General features: G+C 43.9%; 1 protein-coding gene across 3 annotated transcripts in view; it reads left to right on the top strand.

Moving 5' to 3' along the window:
• Positions 1-20,344, top strand: part of CSNK1G1 (casein kinase 1 gamma 1) — a 108,344-nt gene that overhangs the window by 17,026 nt on the left and 70,974 nt on the right. For all 3 annotated transcript variants that reach the window (XM_032990254.2, XM_032990257.2, XM_032990255.2), the window contains exon 2: positions 3,378-3,482. The gene's annotated coding sequence lies outside the window, so the exon portion shown is untranslated. The remainder of the gene's footprint in view (positions 1-3,377; positions 3,483-20,344) is intronic.

Below are 20,344 nucleotides of genomic sequence, written 5' to 3'. Positions count from 1 at the left end.
TTCACCAGCTGCCTTCAGGGACTTTAGTTTTTTACTTTGAAACTGAAACAAGCTTCTCATCTGCTCCTTGCTTTGAAAAGTAATGGGGAAAACCATTTAGCAAGGCTTAAAGCTTCTGGCATAGCCTTGTTCTCTCTCACTGACAGCTGGAAGAGGTTTGGGGGGGGTCTGTGGGGCTTCTCCAGCCAACGTGATGGTGTTGATCTGAATATCATGACCTTTGAGGGCTGAACAGAACAGCTGCTTGTTGGCAGTGTGCTGAGAAGAGGTGGCTTTGCCGCAGTTCTGTGGAGCGCAGAGGAGCGTGTCCTGAATACAGGTGTGTGGGACCTGTGCCCAGCTCCACACCCCCGAATGCTTTGTGTCCTTCTGGTTTTGGCACTCTATAAAATAAGTAACTCTCCTTCCTGAAGTGAGTTGCTCGGCAGGAAGCAGAGCATCCTCATTAAAAGATTCTGCGTTACTTCTGCGTGGTCGTATGAGGCCAAGGTCTATCGAGTTCAGGCGGAGATGTGGGTCTCCAAGCCTAAGGCCTAGCTAGTGCCATCAAGGAGATGTCACAGGAAATGGGCTCAGTGTCTGGAGGTGCTAATTAAACACAAAAAAAAAGTTGAATTATCTGTCAAAAGCTAGACAAGGTCCTTCTTGCTGTTCATGGTTTCGGACTGCCTCTTTCATTGTCATTTTGCTTTTCGTGGCAGCTCTTTCAGCTGCCTTAGTCTTCTCTTCACAAAGGGACATGGTCCCCTGGGTTCAGTGTAATGTTAGGCTTTGGACAGCGAAGCTTTCTGGAAAAGGAAAGACTGAAGCTCGTTACTATGATAAACTATGTGGACAACCCAGTTGGTGCACTATTCTAGCTTCTTAACCATTGCTTTTTGTTGCTGCGAGAGGTGGCTCTCTGTATCCCTGCCATGCTTGCAGCTAAACAGGGTTCCTGGCTTCTCAGCCAGGTTTAATGTGTGCTGCTGTTGTGAGTTGAATCTTTTTGTTACTTTGAGCTCCTCCGTACTTTGCTTGAGCTGTCTTGCTACCAGACAGGATTTCTGGGTAAGACCAACACCATCAGTGAACGGCCAGGGAAAACATGGAAATCTGAGCTCTGCCTCAGGTCTCTCAAGATGCTGGAGTCCTGTTTATGTGAACATGGGAGGAGTTGTTTGCTGTGCTGCAGGTCAAAAGATCTGCTAGTTAATGTCTTGTATGAGGCGAGGATGGGTTTTTGTCACTTGGCCTTGCCAGAAGGAAGTGGCAGAGGCTGACCAGCACGGAGGATTTTCTCATGTTACACTTTGATTCCTCCACAACATGCCTGTCATCTTGTTCTTTGAACAGAACATGAATAATATCTAACCCCTGGTTCAAACCTGAACCTTAGGATAGCATGAGATGATTTATTTACTTTTATTCCTACAGTAAATCACTGTACCATGGAACAGGTTATAAATAGAATCTTCTGTTTACCTTCCTTGTTTAGAGTTGCCACCTCTTATAAAGGTTGGTATTTATGTAAAGAAACTGAGGCAGTTTCTGACCAATTAACCTGATTTGGAATTTTTATGTACTTTTATTTTTCCTTATAAGTTTAACTGGGGAATGTTCAAAGTGGCAAAAGAGCAAGCTTCCCTGGGTTAAAGGGTGTTAGCATTTAAACATGCAAACTGTCATGTTAATGGGATACTCCTATTCTTTGACCGAGAGTGCTTTTAGGGCTGTGATGTCAAGTAACTAAATAAGCTGCAGTCTCTCTTTCCCTGTGAATATAGGCGCTTGAATTTTCCCTTTTTTTGTAGGGCTTTGGTACAAGTTTGGCTGGTTCTTCCCTGCTGCAGCCTTTGACCCGGTCAAATAACTTGAAACAACTGTAGTGTCAAGTCAAACAAAAGCTTGATTAAATACTTTGCAGTGAACTTAATATTGAGGGGATATATTCAACTACCTCATGCCTTTTCATTTTAGAGGAATATGTGTCACCACTTGTACACTGAAGCCATGGAGTGGTGGTGTGTGTTTCTCACTCTGGTTGGCTTCATTCAGGAGTTTGTGCTGGATAATTGCAGATGAGGATTAATTAATGACAGCTGTTGTGAGCTCATGGAGACTTTTGAAGTCTCATACAATGCCATTGAGCAATCCTCCTAGCTTCTTGAGGACAGAAATGATGAACGACATTGGAAGAGCACGTATGTGACTTGGACGGGACTGACAACAAGCTTGTGAAAGTACAGGGCAGAGGTGGACCAAATTCCTGCACGCTTCAGTCAAAGCGGCGTCTCCTGGCAGCACGGTGATGGTGACTTCGGTCTGCCTCGCAGTTGACGTTGCAGAAAGCAAAATTGCTATCTGGTACAGCATTTCCTTCTGTGGTCAGGCTAAAGAGTGACCCTTTTTTTTCCCCCATGCCCTCACAGAACAAGCAGTTTGAGAGGTTACTATGGACCCTTGAACTTCTACTCTTGATGTAATATTTGGGAAAACAAGGATACAGGTGCGAGCTTAGGCATAGACTTTGAATGCCTGTTAGGCACTGGGGAGCCTCATTGCTTACAGTGTCTGTCAGAGCATCTTGTGTAAGGGAGACTAAGGTGTTTCTTCAGTATGCCAGAAGAACCTGCCTTCTAAATGATGGGCAGAACTTCTCATAACTTAAAGTTGCTTTTTAAAAATTTCATTTTTGTCAAAACAATTAATAAATTTTTTTTCGGAAGGAAGTTAAACGCTCAAGTGTTGAATGCAAAACAGAGCAGCATGTCTCTGGTCACCCTGGGCAGTTTTCCAGAAATAGCTTCATTTTGGTTTGACTTTCGCATCCCTGTTACAGCACAGTCCCCCTTGGGAATTGGTGTTTGGGCCCTGTTCTGCCTTATAGGCTGTGTGCTCCGGAGGGTATTATTTTAGGGGGGGAAAAAGGCATAAACCAAAAAAACCCCTTGTGTTTCCTTATGACCAAAGTGCCTGGAGCATTGCAGGAGATGGAGCCAGCCCAGGGATGCTGCGTCATGGGAGTTCAGGTTTGAGAACCTGTTTCTCAAGGTGGCGGAACACGATTTACCAAACACAAAAAGCAAAATTACTGAAGAACCAAAACCATCTATATTTGAAGAAAACGCTGTCATCTTCTGAACTAAAATTCATGTTATTGCATGGAAAGCTATTAGTTTTCCATGATGTGGGGTAAGGAGAAATACTAGATTTTCATATAAGAAGTGATGTTTGGCTCTGTTTCATCCACAGTATACTTGGAAGCTAGCATATTAAACTGAAAACCACAAAGTATGATCTTTTTTTCTTTTCTTTTTAGCAGAACAAAGCAAGATTGGAAGTTACTTGTATGAACTGTTGCATTAAGACTTTCTAAAAATATTCTTCTCTTCCAGATTCACTACAAATATGACTGGCTGGCTTCTCTGCTGCTCCTGTTCCCCAGCACTTGCTACTCCATGATTTCAGATAACAAACAGAAGTGAGTTACAAAACGTGTGGTGAGTATCATGTACCTTTGATATTCTGGAGCATCTTAGCATGCAACTCAAATATTCCTTTCTAAAAAAAACCCCAAAACATGCATATATAAGGGAAGATGCTATAAAATCCAGTAATTTATAATCAGGGTATGTGAAATACCTGTCAAGTCTGTGGAAGGATGCTTAGAGACTTGAATGAGAGTTGTTCAATTCTTATTCCTTATTTCAATTTTACTTTTCTTTTTTTCTCTCCGTTTTGTCAGCATTTTTCACCTGAAGGAACTTCCAACGGAACTTGCATCCCTCATCTATTCTCCCTGGCTTTCTTTCTGGAAACATACGTGTTGAACTGAGAAGTTGGTAGCTGCAATGCTGCCTGTCAGTGATGAGTATCTCCAACAAGGAAATTGAGTAGGACTAAAATAGTCAGGGAGAGTCCAAAGTCTTTTGTGGTGAACTGAAGCTTCTCTAAAAGTGCTTTAACTTTATTACCAGGAGGAGAGTTGATGTGCTCTGTATATAAGTGCTTGTTCCAGTGTGACAAGTAAAATATGGGCTACGTTGCCTCATTCAGTTACAGCTGACCTATGAAATGAGCAGAAAACTCAAAACTGGAGACATTGGGAAATGTTTCCTCTCCAGAACAGAAAAATCAAAGGGTATAAGATTTGTAGGTGAGAGTGTTTGACTCCAGTGTGGATGGATACCTTGATTTCATGAAACGGGGGATAGTGATGAAAGTAACCAAAAAAGGAAGTGTTTTGGTTTGATAAAATTGATGACCTTAAGAGCAGTGCAGGTCTCTGCTTGGCAGGAGCATTTTTTGGGGTGTACATAACGAGTACTGCAGGAGTGAAACTGGCACTAAATTTTCCTTTCTGGAGTTGTGAAAAAACATACATATAGTGACAAACTATATTTCTGTTTGAACACAAGCCAGTGCGGACTAAGGGATACTGATTAAGTAGTTGGGGCATTTTGTTTAGGGCCATAATTGTGTACCATCCTTTGGGAATAGTGTTTCTACTTTTGGACAAAATGACGCGACAAAACAAATTATTTCTAAACTGTAATTTCCATTTTGCATTTTGTATGTAGAAAGCTTAATGAGCTCTTGCCTTTTGGCAATTTTAGCTGAGGGGGGGCAGATGGATGGGCGACGGTTTCATGCTCTCAGTAGCTTCTTGCCTGGAGGAGAAATCTGTTTTCAATTTTGCTTGATATGGTATCTCAAATTATTTTGCAGTTTTATCCCCTAAAACTGATTTATCTTTTCTTGGTACCAGTAGTAGAAGTACCATTAGTTGTTTGAGAAGTCTTTAGTTTAAGCAATTCAGACTGGTTCAGTACAGTGCTTTTAATACCTTCGTATGGGTGCAACAGACTGTTGTCATCTGACTGTGTGTCACTTCATATTGTTTTGTCTTAAAGATAAGCCCCTGAAGCATAAAGCTTTGTTGATGTGATGTGTTTCTTTTGTGACTGAAGTCACTGGCTTGTTTTTCTTTATCCTGCCTGTAAGATGTTTAGGATCTTGGGAACTCTTTTTTAATCAGATCAACTTATTTCCATGGGGCTTAGGGATCATAAGCATGCCTTTTCACTTGGGCAAAGCTTCTACCTGGTTCATGATGTGTAATTTGTTCCCCCCCTCATTTTCTGTTCAGCTGCTTACACCCAAGGAGACTCAGACACAGACTGCTAGGCAGCATGAATGCTAAATGATACAACAAGGAGACCTATCATGCTTTTTTTTTTTTAATACAGTAGAAGTTGATAATGCATTACTGAAATTCTTTATCAATTCTGAGACATTGAAAAGTTCTGCTGTCAGCCATGCATCTTGCTCCCAATCTGCCTACGCTTGTATCCCATTCCTGCCTGCTTTTATCTTTCTGTATATTTAAAATCAATAATTAAAGAAGCTCTGGTTTTCTCATTTCATGACTTCTACTTGCCCATACTCCTCTATAAGCTAGCACCCAGACTCATGTCATTACTTGTTCAAGGACCAATTGTGTCTCCATCTGCGTGTTCCCTGCCTGAGGATCCCCAAGTGGAGGTGCACTGGCCTGACTTCTTCCCAGCTCTGGTGAAACCAGTGCCAGGTGCTTCCACTCCTGCATTTGTGCTCTGGAGATGGGAATTGTTTGTGTGAGTGAGGAGTTGGCTCTTGACTCGGCTGTGTTGTCCTCCAGTGTGCTTGGTGAACCATGTCAAGCTTGAAAAATCTGGCTCTAAAAGCAGATCTTTCTTCCTGGGTGGCACAAATGAACAAGAGCATCAGTGGCTGCTGGTTAAATTCCTGGCTTAAACAGTTGCTCATGTGGTACACCTCTCCTGTGCTCACTGAGTGGTGTGTTCAAGTGGCTTTCTGCATAGTGGTAGGTCCGGTGCATGGGATGGACCTGGAGCAATAGTGGCTTTCCAAGGAGAACACTGTGCTGTCTAAGCAGTTAGGGTTGACTGCAGAGTGGAATTCTCCAGGCAGTGCTGAAGGAAGCTAACTGGAACCAAAATCTTGGAGCCTATGTCAAGAAAAAAGAAAAGAAAAAGGGAGACATTAGTGAAAGCCATAGGTGCCTCTGCTGTTCTTTGGCTGCGTATCGAGAGCGATCCTGATGATGTGTGGTAGCTAAAATATCCTTCTGTACGTGAAGCTCTCTAGTTGTATTAGTCATCCATCAGGCTTCTGGATTATTTAAGTGCTGAGGCTCTCCTCAAAGAACAGCAATATCTATTTGTAGAAAGGTACATAATGTGAAGTGCAATTCCAGTATATTAGAGCTACGATGCTTGTGATGTTCTCGGGAATGCTGCTTCTCCTGGTGTGCGTCTTCATGATTTGTAAAGCCCCTATCAAGGATCTGTAATCTTATAAGGCTTCTAGTTGGTCTTAATGACTGGAATGGTGATGCCATTAGAGCTTCTTCTCAACGTTTTCCACAAAATCTCACCTCCTGTTCAGTGCAGCGTAGCTCCAACTGTTGGATGTCGGTCTCCAAACACTGATAAACCCTGAAGAAAAGGGAATGGTGACCAAAAAGGTGCTCTGTAGCATTAAGGAAAGATATTCTTCCACTAGGTATGGGGGCAGTCCCTAACTCAAATAGTTAATGACCAAAACCATGTTCTGTAACTCTTCAACTTGTACTGACTTGATCTAAGTCTGAAAGTGCCTAGAGCTGAACTGGTCCATTTTTAAGCTGTAATTCATCTGTTTCTGCTGTTTACGGAAAATCTTCAGGACAGCTGCTAGCTGGAAGGTTAATTACAATACAGCACAATTATATTCTCATAAACTTAGAGAAAACTTGAATCTTCGTGGCTTTTGTAATGTGTATGAGTTTACTCCATTGTATTCTAACCCAAAAATTAAATTCAGGGTTTCATGCGATGCTTGAGATTTCACAGACTGGCAAAGCACTTGTTCTTGCTTATGCAGTCTGGCTTTTATGTAACTCATTATTTTTGCTCAAATGTTGCAGATAGTCTGTTTCCTCTAGCAACAGCCACCAGATGTTTAGCTGAACAAGACTTAATTCTTTAACATTGACCTGTAAGAAATGTGTGAAGGCGAACACGGGGGTGGAACAATTGTATGTCAGCATGACTTCCATTTCCTTGCTAAAAACCCAGTGCAAGCCTTGCAGTTTCATTTGAGCAACGATGCAGCCTTTTTGTGTGTGTGTATGTGTGTGTGTCTGGTACATGATGAGGCCTTTTCCATGGTTTTTAACGCTTCCATGAATGTACTGTTGGGGGGGGGTGTTTGGGATCAAGCTGTCTTATAAGAATTGGCATTACTTGGGTGGTTAGCAGTGTATGGGCTAAGTCTATCTGTCAGACACGCTACTGTGCTGATCCTGCTATGGATTCTGGTTCTCAGCTAGGCTTCTTACCTCCCTGTAGGTCTTCTGTGAGCAACCCTTCTGCTTTGCCAGACTGACTCTGTTTTGTATTTCCATGGGAAACCAACTCTTGTCTTGGTTTTTCAGCTGGGTGAAAAGTGCCCCAATGTTGTGGGGTGACATGGGGTGAGTAGTCCTGATGGTGACTGCTAGAAAGTCCAAGCAGCTCTTGACTCTGCAACATCCCCATTCTAGGGCTTCAAGTAGCACTATCCTTCCAGGACTGCTCTACATGGGAGAAGACTGCACAGGGGCTCTTCTGCTGGGGGTGAATGTTAATGGCACCTGATTTTTTAGGTCTGTTGTTTTTTTTCTCCTCTGGGTCTGCAGAGAGTAGATAAATGAGAGCAGAGCTGTACCGTTTCCCTTCCCCACAAAGAATGAAATCTTGCTCCAGATCCCATTGCCCTTCCCCTTGTTGTGCAGTTTGAACATGAAGGTGTGTGTACTGGACAGCCAAGGTGGCTGTAACAGTGGTCTCCTGGCTGGACCTTCAGTCACTCTCCAAACAGCATGGCTGGTGTGGGTATGATGCAGCTGTTAAGAATCTGAATGCATGAAAAGCTTCACAGATAATCTTCAAGAATAAGTATATTTGCCTTTAACTGGGGGTGCTGGTGACGGTTTTGTATCTGAGAAGTATGGATTGGGTACAGAAGTACAGCTCTGCAAGAGGTCAAAAGTATCTGCTGGTTTAGGTTAGAGATGCCTCTCCTGGAAACAGTATTTACCTATTGCTCGAAATGCTTCAGGACACAGTGCAGATGTTCCAGTCTTCACAATTAGGGATTTTGGTATATGTCAGCCTTTGTTTTGGTGCTTTTTCAGAAGTTCTAGATGCAGAACTTTGACATTCTTTAATCAGGAGGTAACTAGCATGTCCTTTTCTTCTAGTAAGATGTGAGACTGGTACTTGATGTAATACCTCAAGCTCCTTTCCTTTTGTGTTGCTTGCATCAAGTTAATATTTTAAATAATTTTCAAAACTTAGTTTGGGGTTACTTACAGCAAGACCTTGCTGAAATGAGCTCATGGGCCACATGCTCGCTGGCCAATAGCTGGGTTTTACTGCCTTTACTGGCTGTTGTCATCCTTGCACAACAAGCTGCATTTGTTTCTCCTTTAAGTACATGTTAGATAACTCCTTTTCAAAATGCCACCAAATTATTTTGCTTACTAAATACCTGTCAGTTTTGAAATTCAGCATTTCCTATCCTGTTTTCTCCTGGTGGGATGGGGGGAAGAAGGCTGTGTGTTGTGGTTTGAGCCTACTCAGCAGCTAAATGCCACACAGCCGCTCACCCACCCTCCCCCCACTTGGGAACGGGGAGGGAATCGGAGGGGCAAAGGGAGGCTCGCGGGTTGAGATAAAAACAGTTTAATAACAGTAACAGAATAATACGCTGACAGCAGTATCAGCAGGTAATGTACAATACAGCTGCTCACCTCCTGCTGACCAACACCCGCCTGCGATCCTGAACACCAAGGCCCCACAGCCCCACTCCCGGCCCTCTCCTGCCTTTATATGGTGAGCAAATGTCACATGACATGGGATATCGGCCAATCGGGGCCCAGCCCTCCAGCTGTGCTCCCCCCGCCCCCGCACCCAGGTGAGGGCACTGGGGCCTGGGGAGCCCCGGGGTCTCAGGGGGCTGCAGCTCCTCCCGCTACTAAAACCAACAGGAACTCTATTCCAGCCCAAACCAGGACACTGTGCTACATCCCAGTGTTTCAAAAAACATGTGAGGGTGGAAGATGTGGCTGCAGTTTCAGTGAAAGCTGTTGCTACTGCCGTTAACACAAATGAAAGCCTTTATGTTCTTGGCATTCTGCTAGTATACAAGATATGAAAAGAGGTACTGAAAAATACCAGACAACAAGGGAAGCAAAACTCCTTGAGTACATGCATTTATTTTGAGGTGTTAGAAGAATCATAAATGTCCAGTTGTCAGCGAGTTCCTTAGCTGTCCATCTAATGGAGCAACAGAGTGTGACAACCTGCTGCTGCTGAAAACAGTGCTACCATCTACCTGTACCTTTCCTTGGGCTGTCTCTGAGGCTTTTTTAACCTCTCAGTAGGGGTTCAGCTCAGGAACCTGACTGAATGCCGTGCAGTTCTGGAGTTGGCTTGCTGAGAGGTCAAATGAGTGCCAGAGCTGATGAAATGGAGAAACTTGAGGGCATCTGGTGGATGGAGGAGCTGGAAGATGTCTTTTAGGGTAACTAGATGTTAAACAGGATAAGCCATCTGATGTGTATATACCAGGCATAGCTGTCCAGGTAACCTGGGGGCTACTCAGCTCTTTTAACGAGCTCACCTCTGTCTCCTTCAGCTCCCAGGAGGCACCTAAAGCCTGGCTTTGAGTCCTACTCTGTCCTTCCTTGTACCTCAGGTACGGGTAGAGTAGGAAACTGGGAGCAGGCAAGGTCAGAATGAGGTGCATGGGAGTAGGGAGGTGGTGGTGGTCCTCTCAGGCACTACTCTGCTCTGCCTCACCCCTATCTGGGGATGAAAGGTATAAATCTCTCCCTTCTACTGCCCAGCACCAGGCTCGGGAACACTTGGACTTGGTGCTCCCCGGGTTGTAGCGTGCCAGTGTGCTGCTGGTACCGTTTGTGAAGCTGTCTGGTACCTTATGGGCAGGGTGTTGCCCCTGCGGTTGAAGAGCCGTGACCCTGACCTACGGCTGCCAACTCCGGGTGGCTTCTTTGGGCTGGAGTTGCCTTGTCTTGGCTTAATTTCCATTTTTAGCCCGTCTCTGCCTGGCTGCTAAACTACTAAGGCTGCTGTAGTCTTCACTAATCATGGTCTGTTACATCCCTGGGGATGGGGTGGAGGAGTCTGAACTGCTCTGTGATGTGGAAGCAGCGTTTCAGACTCATGGGGTGCTGTAGAGGACTCGTGGAGCCATTTGGGATTCACCTGAAGGTAGGCACTAAGAAGAGCATGGAAAGTGGATAGCAAATGTTACTGGGATAAACTGATGGATGTCTGAGAGGTTTGCATGCTGCTTATGTCCCTTGGGTCATGAGAAATCTGTAAATGCTTAATTGTTTCGCTTCAGAGGTTTTGGAGGTTCTTCTCATGACCTTGAACCCTCTTTCTGTGCTTCAGCACTTGCAGTTGATGGAATATTAAACGTGTCACTATGTATCTGAGCAACTATAAGATCAAAACCAGAAGCAGAGTACATATGGAGCTTTGACTCGCACCCAAACTCTGTGGTTGTGCTGTTGTAAATAGATCTGTGAAAGCTGTTTTTGAGCGGTGCATGGATGCTTAGTCTCACTGATTGCTTTCCTGGGGAAAAAAACACCACCAGGAAAACTAAAGCTTATTAATTGATACAATAGGTATCTGATCACCACATAGGTCATATATAAACTGCTTTCTTGTACGTATACATGAATTGGAAAAATTGTCATAAAGTATAACTGACCTTTCCTCAAAACAACCCAAAACCCACTGCTAACATGCACCTACCACAGTACTCCAGGGAATAATTCCTGTAAAAGGCTGTAAAATCCTAATCCTTTTATCTTCTCAGCATGTGAGTGTGTAAGAGAGGTCAGAGGGTATGTGGGCACTGTCACCTATATTTGGTGACTATATTTTTCAGGGGAAACCAGCAGAGTAAGAAGTAATTAAGCTAACTTCTATGTGGTTGAATCAGTGATGAACAGCCCCACTAATGAGCGCTCGTTTGCTGGCTGCTGTAGCTCAGCTGTGCTCAGATAAACTGCTCCTGGAAGTGGCATCCTCTATGTCTTTTCAGAAATCTTTTGGTGTGAGAGGTCTCAGATTGTACTCTGCTGCATTTGCACATGTGCCCTGTGGAAGAAGAACAGATGAGTTTCAGAAAGGGGCTATCCCACTTACTTCCTAGCCACCTGACAGGTAATTATAAGTGATTTCTAAAGGCAAATGCATACATGGTTGCTGTCATCTTATTTTCTTCAAGCAGCAGAGGTCTGCAGTGTTGTAATAAATCACTGTAGAGAGCGCAGGTAATGAAGGCAGGTCCCCTGAGGAGGTTGTGTCAGCTGTTGGACATCTGACTGGTACTTTATAGATGTGGTCAAGCAATGATCCGCCACAAACAAGGGTTTCACTATATTTAGATAAGCTGTCCCCTATTCGTGCGCAGCTTCACCTTGTCCTGAGACATGTCCTGCAGAGGGATGATGGCCAGACCACCATGGTTAAGTTTATTTTCCATTTTAATGTTGAGTCTTCAGATGCTGGGAAGTCTAATCTTTAGCGTTTCCTTTAAAGGGCAGCAGATGTCAGATTGTCCTCAGTGTCCTTCTCTCCTAAACTTTCTTCAGCTGAATGAGAATCAAATCTGTACAGTTTCTGTGATAAAACTATTTTTCCAGTTCGTGTTCTCTAGCATATCAGTGGAAATGTCACTTAAAGAAAGAAGACCTTTCTGATGTAGATGTTGACCACAGTGAAACTGTATCAAGTTTTACTTTCTGGGATGCTATCTTTGGGGACATAGTGCTGGCCCTGTGAGCAAGGATGGTGGTTAACCTCCAGTGAGCTCTGAAGGTTGCAGGTTCAAAAAGAAGATGAGATACCTCACCTGATGCAAGCTGCAGAGCACTGTTCTGTGAGCTGTGGGTACTGAGGGGCTACGCAGATTAAGAAGGAATCAGGACAAGTGAATTCAAGTGGGGAAAAATCAGTCCAGCATCATTGCATTGATACCACGGCAGGTTGTGGAATGGTCTTCAAGTCTTTAGCTCTGATCCAGAGCGCTGCTGTGTATTTCCTGTGGTCTTGGCTAGATGTTGCTACAGGCCACCTAAGACAGGGTACGGTGCCAAATGCACCTTTTGTGCATCTCGGGGTGCTTGCTCGTGCTCTAATTGCACCCGCATTTTGATGGCATAAATTCCTTCAGAAAAATCTGAAATGTCCTCGTGCCACCTGCCGGTTTTCACAATCTAACTGAGAAGACTAAGCTGGAAATAGCATGAATTTTCTTTTGCATGCGGTGATTCAAAGGGATATTTTATAGGTGAATGCAGAGCCCTTTTTCAGGTTTCAAACCACAAAAGATGACTCTTCAAAAGTGCCTAATCTACAAGCAAATACTGCTCATTGTATATAGATGCTATCAAGAGGTGCTGTCTTTCTTTGTGGAAGAACTGCCTTCTAGGCTGAAGAATTGGGCTTGTTTTTTCGGCTTTCTCAAGGTTATATAGTTTGCATGAAAGGGAAAGAGGCACTATAATGAAGTAATTAATCTTGAAAATATAGTTAAGATAGTACCTAAAGATGATGTGCAGTTGGAGGCAGAGTTTCAGCAAAGTGTTTTTAGAGGCTCAGCCTTTGCTTAAGTGAAGGTTCGGTGGTGGGGAAGGGTTGGATGGGCGGTTGGTGCCCTTCAGAGGACAGCAAGGCTCTTGGTAGCGTAAGTACTCTTGACTTCTCCCATGGTTAGGAGGTGAGTCTCTGCATGGGACAAAAAACCCACTTCTTGTTTTAGATCATGATATTAAAACTAATAGAGTGGAATAAGGTGTCATCTCTCTGCTGAATGAGATTGGTGCTTGTGAAATAAATGCTAGAGCTCAGTGTGAAGAAAGCTGACAGCTGTAACCAGTCCAAGCCATGTGTTGCAGGGCAGAGAGGAATGTTACCATCAGGAGGTGCTTTCCTTGGCTACAAAGCTCTGTAAGTACCTGTGTTGAATCTCTACTTGATTTTAAAAGATAAACTTAACTCTTAAGTCTGGATGAGTGTGAAAGGGTAGGACAGATAGCTTTCTTTTCCAGCTTCAGGAGCCAAGGACTTCCTCTGATCATTGCTTCTTGCTTGCTGTTTGTTTCTGTGCTGGGTGTTTGCTTCAGTTTTTTCCCATTGCTAAACCGGGGGAAGCCATAAAGTGTCTTCTAATCCCTTTGCACCAAACTCATCTGAGTTGCTTTAGTCTTATCACAGGGACTTGTTTTGGATCTTGAGATATCTTTAGGCTTCCCTTTGAAGTGTCACTAATCGTTAAGTCATAGGATGGGAAATACAGTAACATGGACCTGTGCTTACCATAAATTCTTCTGTCTCTGTGCTTCCTTAACTTCATTTATGTACTTGGTAGCCATCTTCAGTTTGAAATATCTGCCAAGTACTCACTCTCACTTGTTGAATAGCAGGCAAGCTTATATGGTTTCCAGTGTGTTTATTTTATGTATGAAGAACAGCAAAGCTAGCTAGTACAGTGTGCTTTGGGAGGAAGTTTGCATCCATCGGGACATTTTGGCTGAGATACCCGTGCTTTACCCCAGGGTCTTTTGAATTCTGATCCTGTAGCAGAGGGAGTAAATTACTTCAAAAACAGCTTAGGAAATGCGGTTTCAGTGTTTGGATAATCCAGTATCTAATAAGACCCAAGTTGTGAAGCTTTTCGTGTGAATAGGGATGAATGTCTCCTCTCCTGTGTGCATTCTTTTGTGTTACACTGCCTAACTGAGCTTGTGTTTCATTATATTCCTTGGTGAGGGAACACATGTGGATCGCTCTCCTCTGGCTTTGTCATAATAGCTGGAGAAATTTAAGGTCTTTGAATTCGTTGTCAAATGGGATTGAAACACATGAATGTGTTAGAAGCTTGTGAAACAGAGATACCAACACAGCTAAGGCCAACATGTAAGTCTTAATTCCTTGAGGAATGGAGCAAAGTATTTATTTTTGTTAACCTCAAGACTTTACTCTTGTTCATACTAGGTGGTATTTATAGTTTTAATGGTATGTGCTGTGCCTTGCCTTTCCTTCCTAATAGATTGCTGGACCGCAACTGGGTGGAAGATTTGTTTGTTTGGCACAATATTTGCTTTACATAGGCATGTCTCAAGTTTACAGCAAACAGAGGAGCCAGGCTGTGAACTGTGCAAAGTCCTTAACATAAGGGAAAGAAATAGGAAAATTTGTTCTGTAAAATTACCTCTCCAAAGTGGAAACATCTCTTTGGCTTATTTCCCCTGCCAGCTTGCATTGCTGTTTCCTTAAGCTGACATTGCTCCATCAAATACAACGTGAGCTTGAAAGCTTGTGTCAGTGCTGCCTGTTCCTCCTGCTCACAGCCATTGCTCAAAAGTGAGGGTGCTGTGGGCTGGGCAGCCAGTATCCTCATGCTGGGTCTTGAATAACTTCAGTGGTGATCCTCTTCTGACACTGGGGAGTTCAAATCTGAATGGAAGTAACCAAATGGCAAGATGACATGGCAAAAAGGTAGCTGGGGTGTTCACTTCCTACCAAAGTACTGTTTCTTGAGGAATAAACATCAGGTGGTGGGACAGTGCTGAGATGCAGATAAATTGGTAGCAGTGGGAGAGGTTAGCATTAATTAAATCCACTGGCATGACCTTAGGACAGCTGACTTTGATAATGAAACGTGCTGCAGAAGCTGGAGCTATTGTTTACAGCTGAAAAATGAGGCCACTTAGCAAGCTGCAGAGTCACCAAGTGGTCCTGCTGTGTGGGGCTGGGTCTGGGCTCTTGGTGCCCGACTTCAGGCTGCCTTTTTGTGGAGGCAGAGGACTATTTTTTTTTTTTTCTTGGTATGCAGGGATCTTGTGGATTGTCAAATGTTCTTGCTGATGTTAACACCCTCTCACATCTTGGGCACGTTCTCCATCACCTGGCACAAAGGTGAGGTGATGTCTGGCCACCCGTATCATGAGCATGGATGAGGAAGGGATGGTGATGCCTTGTAACCAGGCTGATCCTTTGCAAATTTAAATTGGTCTCATTACTGTGTACTTAAGGGAGGAAATTTGATGAGCTTGATGGTGCATGAAGGCAAGTGCTGCCAGCTGGATGGGTACAGTCCAAAGAAACCTCCAGAGCATATATCAAGATTGTCACTGTGAGAAACCAGAGAGTACGCTGGTTCCATCTCTCACACTGCTCGTGTTGCCCAGACGTGTCGCAGACGGTTTTACATGGGATGTCAATGTGGAGCAGCTGCCTCTCCTGATGCTGCTCTACTGGCGTAGCGCACAGACCTCATCTCAGCAAGCAGTGCGAGTGATTTTTACAAAGAAGCTGCATCTTGTGAAGCACGGGTAGGAAAATTAGATGTGGGGCGGTGCTTGCCAATAAATCTGGAAGAAGTGAAAACACCCATCCAGCATGTGAAGACTTCTAGGGCACTGTCAACTCACTACCTTCAGATCTGATAAAGAAAAAACCCACAAAACCAACCAACAACAGAAACCTTCAAATATTACAGTTTTTTAAATCCGTATAGCTTGCTCTCTGGAGTATTGATGGCTTGTGCTTGGCTTTACACTGCAGGCTGGTGATAGGGGCTACTTCCTTGCCATATTGAGGAAGTAGCTAGGCACAAACATTTACTTTCTGTGAGCAAATGCAACTGTCTAAGTGCATATCTGGGGATTGTTATGCCTAATTGCCCTTCTGAGGAAGTGTAGGTTTTTATGGAGCTTATGATGGTTGTGTGGGTGTAGCCTATCTTGCCACTTGCGGGCATGGAACGAAACCAGTAACCAAGCCTGTATCTTGCACTGGGGAGGAGACAGCTCATAGCTGCTAGCAAAATGAGTGACCTTTGCTTTGTTTAAAAATAAATTAATAAAAATTTAAATAGCCAAGAGACCGGATTATTTCACAAAACTATCACAGAGCTCCTAAGCATCTTTCAGCCTTCCTGTAAGGGGGCTGTACTTCTCCAGCGAGTATTTTGCTTGGTCTGCATGTAATTATTGGCATTTTTCAATTGCATAGGCTATCCGGATCGATCTCTTCTGACAGCTGAACTGCTTCATAAGGATACACAGTTGGGAGATCTGAAAAAAGGAAATCTTCAATCTCAGAGAGAATGGAAAGGTTGTTCTTCATACGCTGTAAGGATGCTACCCTGTAGGATAGGTGGGGGTTTTTCAACAGCTTGTTTTGGGGCTGTAGCACAGCTGCAGTGCTGACTTCATGGGAGTTTTTATAATCCCATAATGGGAAGGGAAGACAGATCACTGCAGCAGGTTTCAGGCTTTGAGTGTAACAGTGCCTTTAATATTAAGCTCTGTCAGTTTTTAACGGAAATGAGCCATACCAGTATAGACCTTACCCTACAAAAAATAGAGAGGTGGGAGAGAATGAGGCAATGGCAGGGAATCAGGGTGCTGGCAGCTGCTGCCCCTTCTTGGTAGCAGCTTTGAGATTTGTTTGCTTAGGCTGAAGCAAGGTATTTATTAAGCCCAAACAAGCAGGATTTATTACTCGGGACTCTTGGTTCTTACCTTTTCAGGTACCTTGTGCTCGTTGACCTCTTGCACGTGGTTGCAAGGTTTGTCATCCCTGTTTGACATCAATTTGCCTCCAAATAAACAGCAAATTAAAGGCTGGGGGAGATTACTTTCTGTATATAGGTCTCGGGTACATAGTTTCCTCTTCGAGACATAGTTTAGTTGCAAGCAAAATATGTAGGTAATGTCAGTTGAATTCCTGCTACACATCTAATTATGTGAAGTGACAGCACTGTCTGATCCTCTTGTCCCATGACTGCTTGAAAGGCAGTATCTTCGAGTAAGAAGAAGGTGAAGTTCGGGCATTAAAATAGAAGACATATACATTAAATCACAAAGTATCAAGGTTTCTTGTGTTTTCTCTTAATACACTACTTGTCTCTCCTTTTAGTGTCACCATTGCTATTTATTTTTTTAAGAGATGGTGATATTTCAGCTCACCATCTCTTACATCACTGTGTTTCCCTTTTATTAACCAGCTCTTCCAAGGAGTTTCTGGTAAGGAGCAACCTGGAGACAGGGGCCAAGTCAAGTCTGTTGGGCAATGTCAAGAGTCTGGGATGGAGTCATGTGGACTTGGCAGGGCTGTCTGCTTCCCCATTTTCTATGGGCGTATGGGCTTTGCCTGCCAGTCCAGGTATTAAAGTTCAGCTGCACAGAGTATACTTGTGACTTTTACCCACCTAAATTTGGTTTTGGTCACGTTCCATTGTAGGTTTCTCTTTTCATCCTCTCTTCATATGAAGCTGTGCGGTGGTGAAGAACAACTTCTTCAGTGTCTGTGATTCTGAATCTGTCCCCACAGTAGGATGTGGGTGTGCATAGTCTCTTACAGCCAAATTTGCTTTGGCTGTTTGCTGGTATTCATCCCTGCAGGACATGCCTAAGCTGGAATGAATCTTGACTGATTTATGGCATGTGTTGGCACTTAGAGCCTAAATCCTTGCACTGAATTAAGTACTTGCATCAAGCTCCCTTTCTGAAGGCACCTGTTTCTGATGTACCTTCATGACTTCATTCCTTTTGTATGGAAGTAGTATTTTCTCAAAGGCTTTGCTGCTTTATGTAGTGGATGCTGAGAGCACCCTTGCACCTGTGTGCAGGTCTCAGTGTTGTGAGAGGCCAGACCAGTTTTCCTATGTCTCCTGAGCCATCAGGCACAAATTCTCAGCGGCATCGGTGTGATGTTTTCCACTGACAAGACACAGCACATGTTCTCTTCCCTGTCTAGCAGTCTTTTGATCTTTGCAGCTATGTACTGGACATGGTTATATCTATATGCTGATTAATACCAAACAGATGGTGCACTGCTGCTTCAGACCACTAGCAAGCATCATCCAGGTCTCTGTTGAACCTGGTTTCAGAGGCTGAGATCCTGAATCTGGCCACTGGTGTCTGAATCTCATTTTAGGAGCTGATTTGAGCCTTGGCAGAGGTTTGGCATCCTGATCTGAGGCAACCAAGAAACTGTTCTACTCGTTTGTCCTCAGCTTTTTGAGGCACCCTGGGTATTGGTTGGGACAGAGGACAGGCAACCTGGTCCCCATCAGGTAGCCACAAGCCAAGTCTGGGGACCTGGAGCTCTTTTCAAGTTGGGGTACAGAGAGTCAACATCTGAATTCAACTTCACTGCTGTTTTGCAATGTCACTTTTTATTGATACTGGTATTGATATTGGTACTTGACACAAATGTGTTCTTCCGCAGGGGAAACACATACCTGACGAGTGCCTGTGTTCATCTTGATGCGTGGCCAAATGCTTCTCAGCACCTCTTTGAATTAGTCAGGGTTGCCTGTCACCTCGAGCTGGGTTTCATGAACACAGCTTCTACCTACCCCTTGCCAGCAAGGGGTCTTCAGGTTTTATTGACTCTGTCTCCTCAAGTTCATGAGGACTTTCTTCTTCTAGTAAGAGGCTTTTCCCTGCCCCACACGCGCACACTACGAAAGCTGTGTTGGCTCTAACTTGATGCTTGCATTCCTTCTGAAAGCAGAATAAAGCACTTCATGGTTTGGATAGTGCAAAGGGTTTGGGGTTTTTTTGTGTTTAACCACCAGATTTACCAGTCTTTTCAAGCTCTCTGAGCCTGTCTGCAATTCATCCTCCAGGCTGCTTTTCCTTGCCAGGCAGTGCACAGATAAAAGAGTCATAGACTATTGAGGTGCATCTGTGTTAAATTATGCTGTAAATCTGCAAAAGTGATGTTGCTGCCAGTGATCCAAGCCTTCTCCAGAGTCCAAACCACGGTGGTGGTCTCGTTGAGGATTTTGCTTGTCATTGATACAAGTAACTGCAAACTACATCCATCAGCCACCATGAATGCACCTGAATCTGCCTGATGTGGGTTATTTCTTGAAGATGCACATGGCTGTCTAGAAGTCATCTCTGGTAGGCTTTGCTCCTTTCTTCTTAAAATCCATTGCCTGAAAGGAAGGGGGTGGTGTAGGTATATCTGCAGCTCTCCTTTGCTGTTAAGCAACCTGGCATTTTAATATGGAAAAAACACAGGTGTATGTGATGCCTGGATATTGGAGAATAAAATGTCTGCAGGGTTCTCATCCTGCCTCAGGTCTGTTGCAGACCCTTTGCTACTGCCAGGTTTTTTCTCGTTTCTTCTGTAGCATCCTCATAAATGCCTATTGCTGCTGGAACCTGATCTTACATGGCCTTACGCAGCCTATTTTGCCAGCAGAGATGGTATCCTAAATGTCATGCTCTTTGCCAGCCTTTGAGAAGCCTTTCAAACACTGGATTTTAAAGCTGGGGTCCGTTACTGTAACGTCTGGATCTCAAAAACTTTGTCAGGGTTCCCTCCCCGGGCAGCAGCAGGGCAGGGGCTGCAGGACTCCTGGGGCTGCTGAGGATGCAGCGTCGGGGCCAGTGGTGTGCAGCAGCTGTGTGTGGGCTGAACACCTGCGTTGTTTGGAGGTGATTGCTGCTGACAAAGTGGGTTTTGGCACTCTGTCAGGCTTTTATGCAGAGATGTGTGTCTGACTTCTGCAGCAAGCCTCAGAAGGTAGAGGGGAGCTGATCTGGCGGTTCCTCTTCAGTCTTTTCTCTTCCCAGCCTAAAAAACCCCTAAAATATGCAGAGCTCAGGTTTCATTAGGGGATTTTTTTTTTTTTTTTTACTTTATTGAAGCATTCAACATTCAACTGTTCATTTTGCTGTTCCAGCATAATCCAACTCTTCATAAAGAGCACTAATCTTTTTCTGACAAATTATGGTCTGTAGTGCTTTGTTACATATATAGGAATAGGCATACATGGCTGCTGGCATGTGTTTGGCTTAAACTTGAATGGTGAAGAGAAGTCAATGAATCTAGCTCGCATCACACAAACCACTTCCCTGAAAAATGGTCTATTCTTTGTTTTGACTCTCTTCGTGTGGAAGAACTAAATTACTAACTAAATTACTTTTTTCCCTCCCTAACATTCTTGGCTTTCATGCTGAGCTTGTATAGAGGGTATTGAGAACAAAGTTCAGGAATGAATTTACAGAATGGGTGCTTGGATTGCTCTTGGTGAAATGATCAACCAAGACTCATTTGGAAAAGTAACTTGCCAACACATTTAGTTGAGGATTATACAATTAATGTGTTTTAGCACGTTCACAAGGTCTTTTCCTCAAAGACTTTATGGAAGTTCACTTCCCTAGGATGGAAAATGGTATGAGTTCATTTGGGTTCATCCCTTT

This window comes from Tyto alba, unplaced genomic scaffold (genome assembly GCF_018691265.1).
Source record: "Tyto alba isolate M040663 unplaced genomic scaffold, T.alba_DEE_v4.0 Super-Scaffold_41, whole genome shotgun sequence".
In the NCBI taxonomy this organism is placed as follows: Eukaryota; Metazoa; Chordata; class Aves; order Strigiformes; family Tytonidae; genus Tyto; species Tyto alba.
This window is presented reverse-complemented; position numbering and strand designations above follow the sequence as displayed.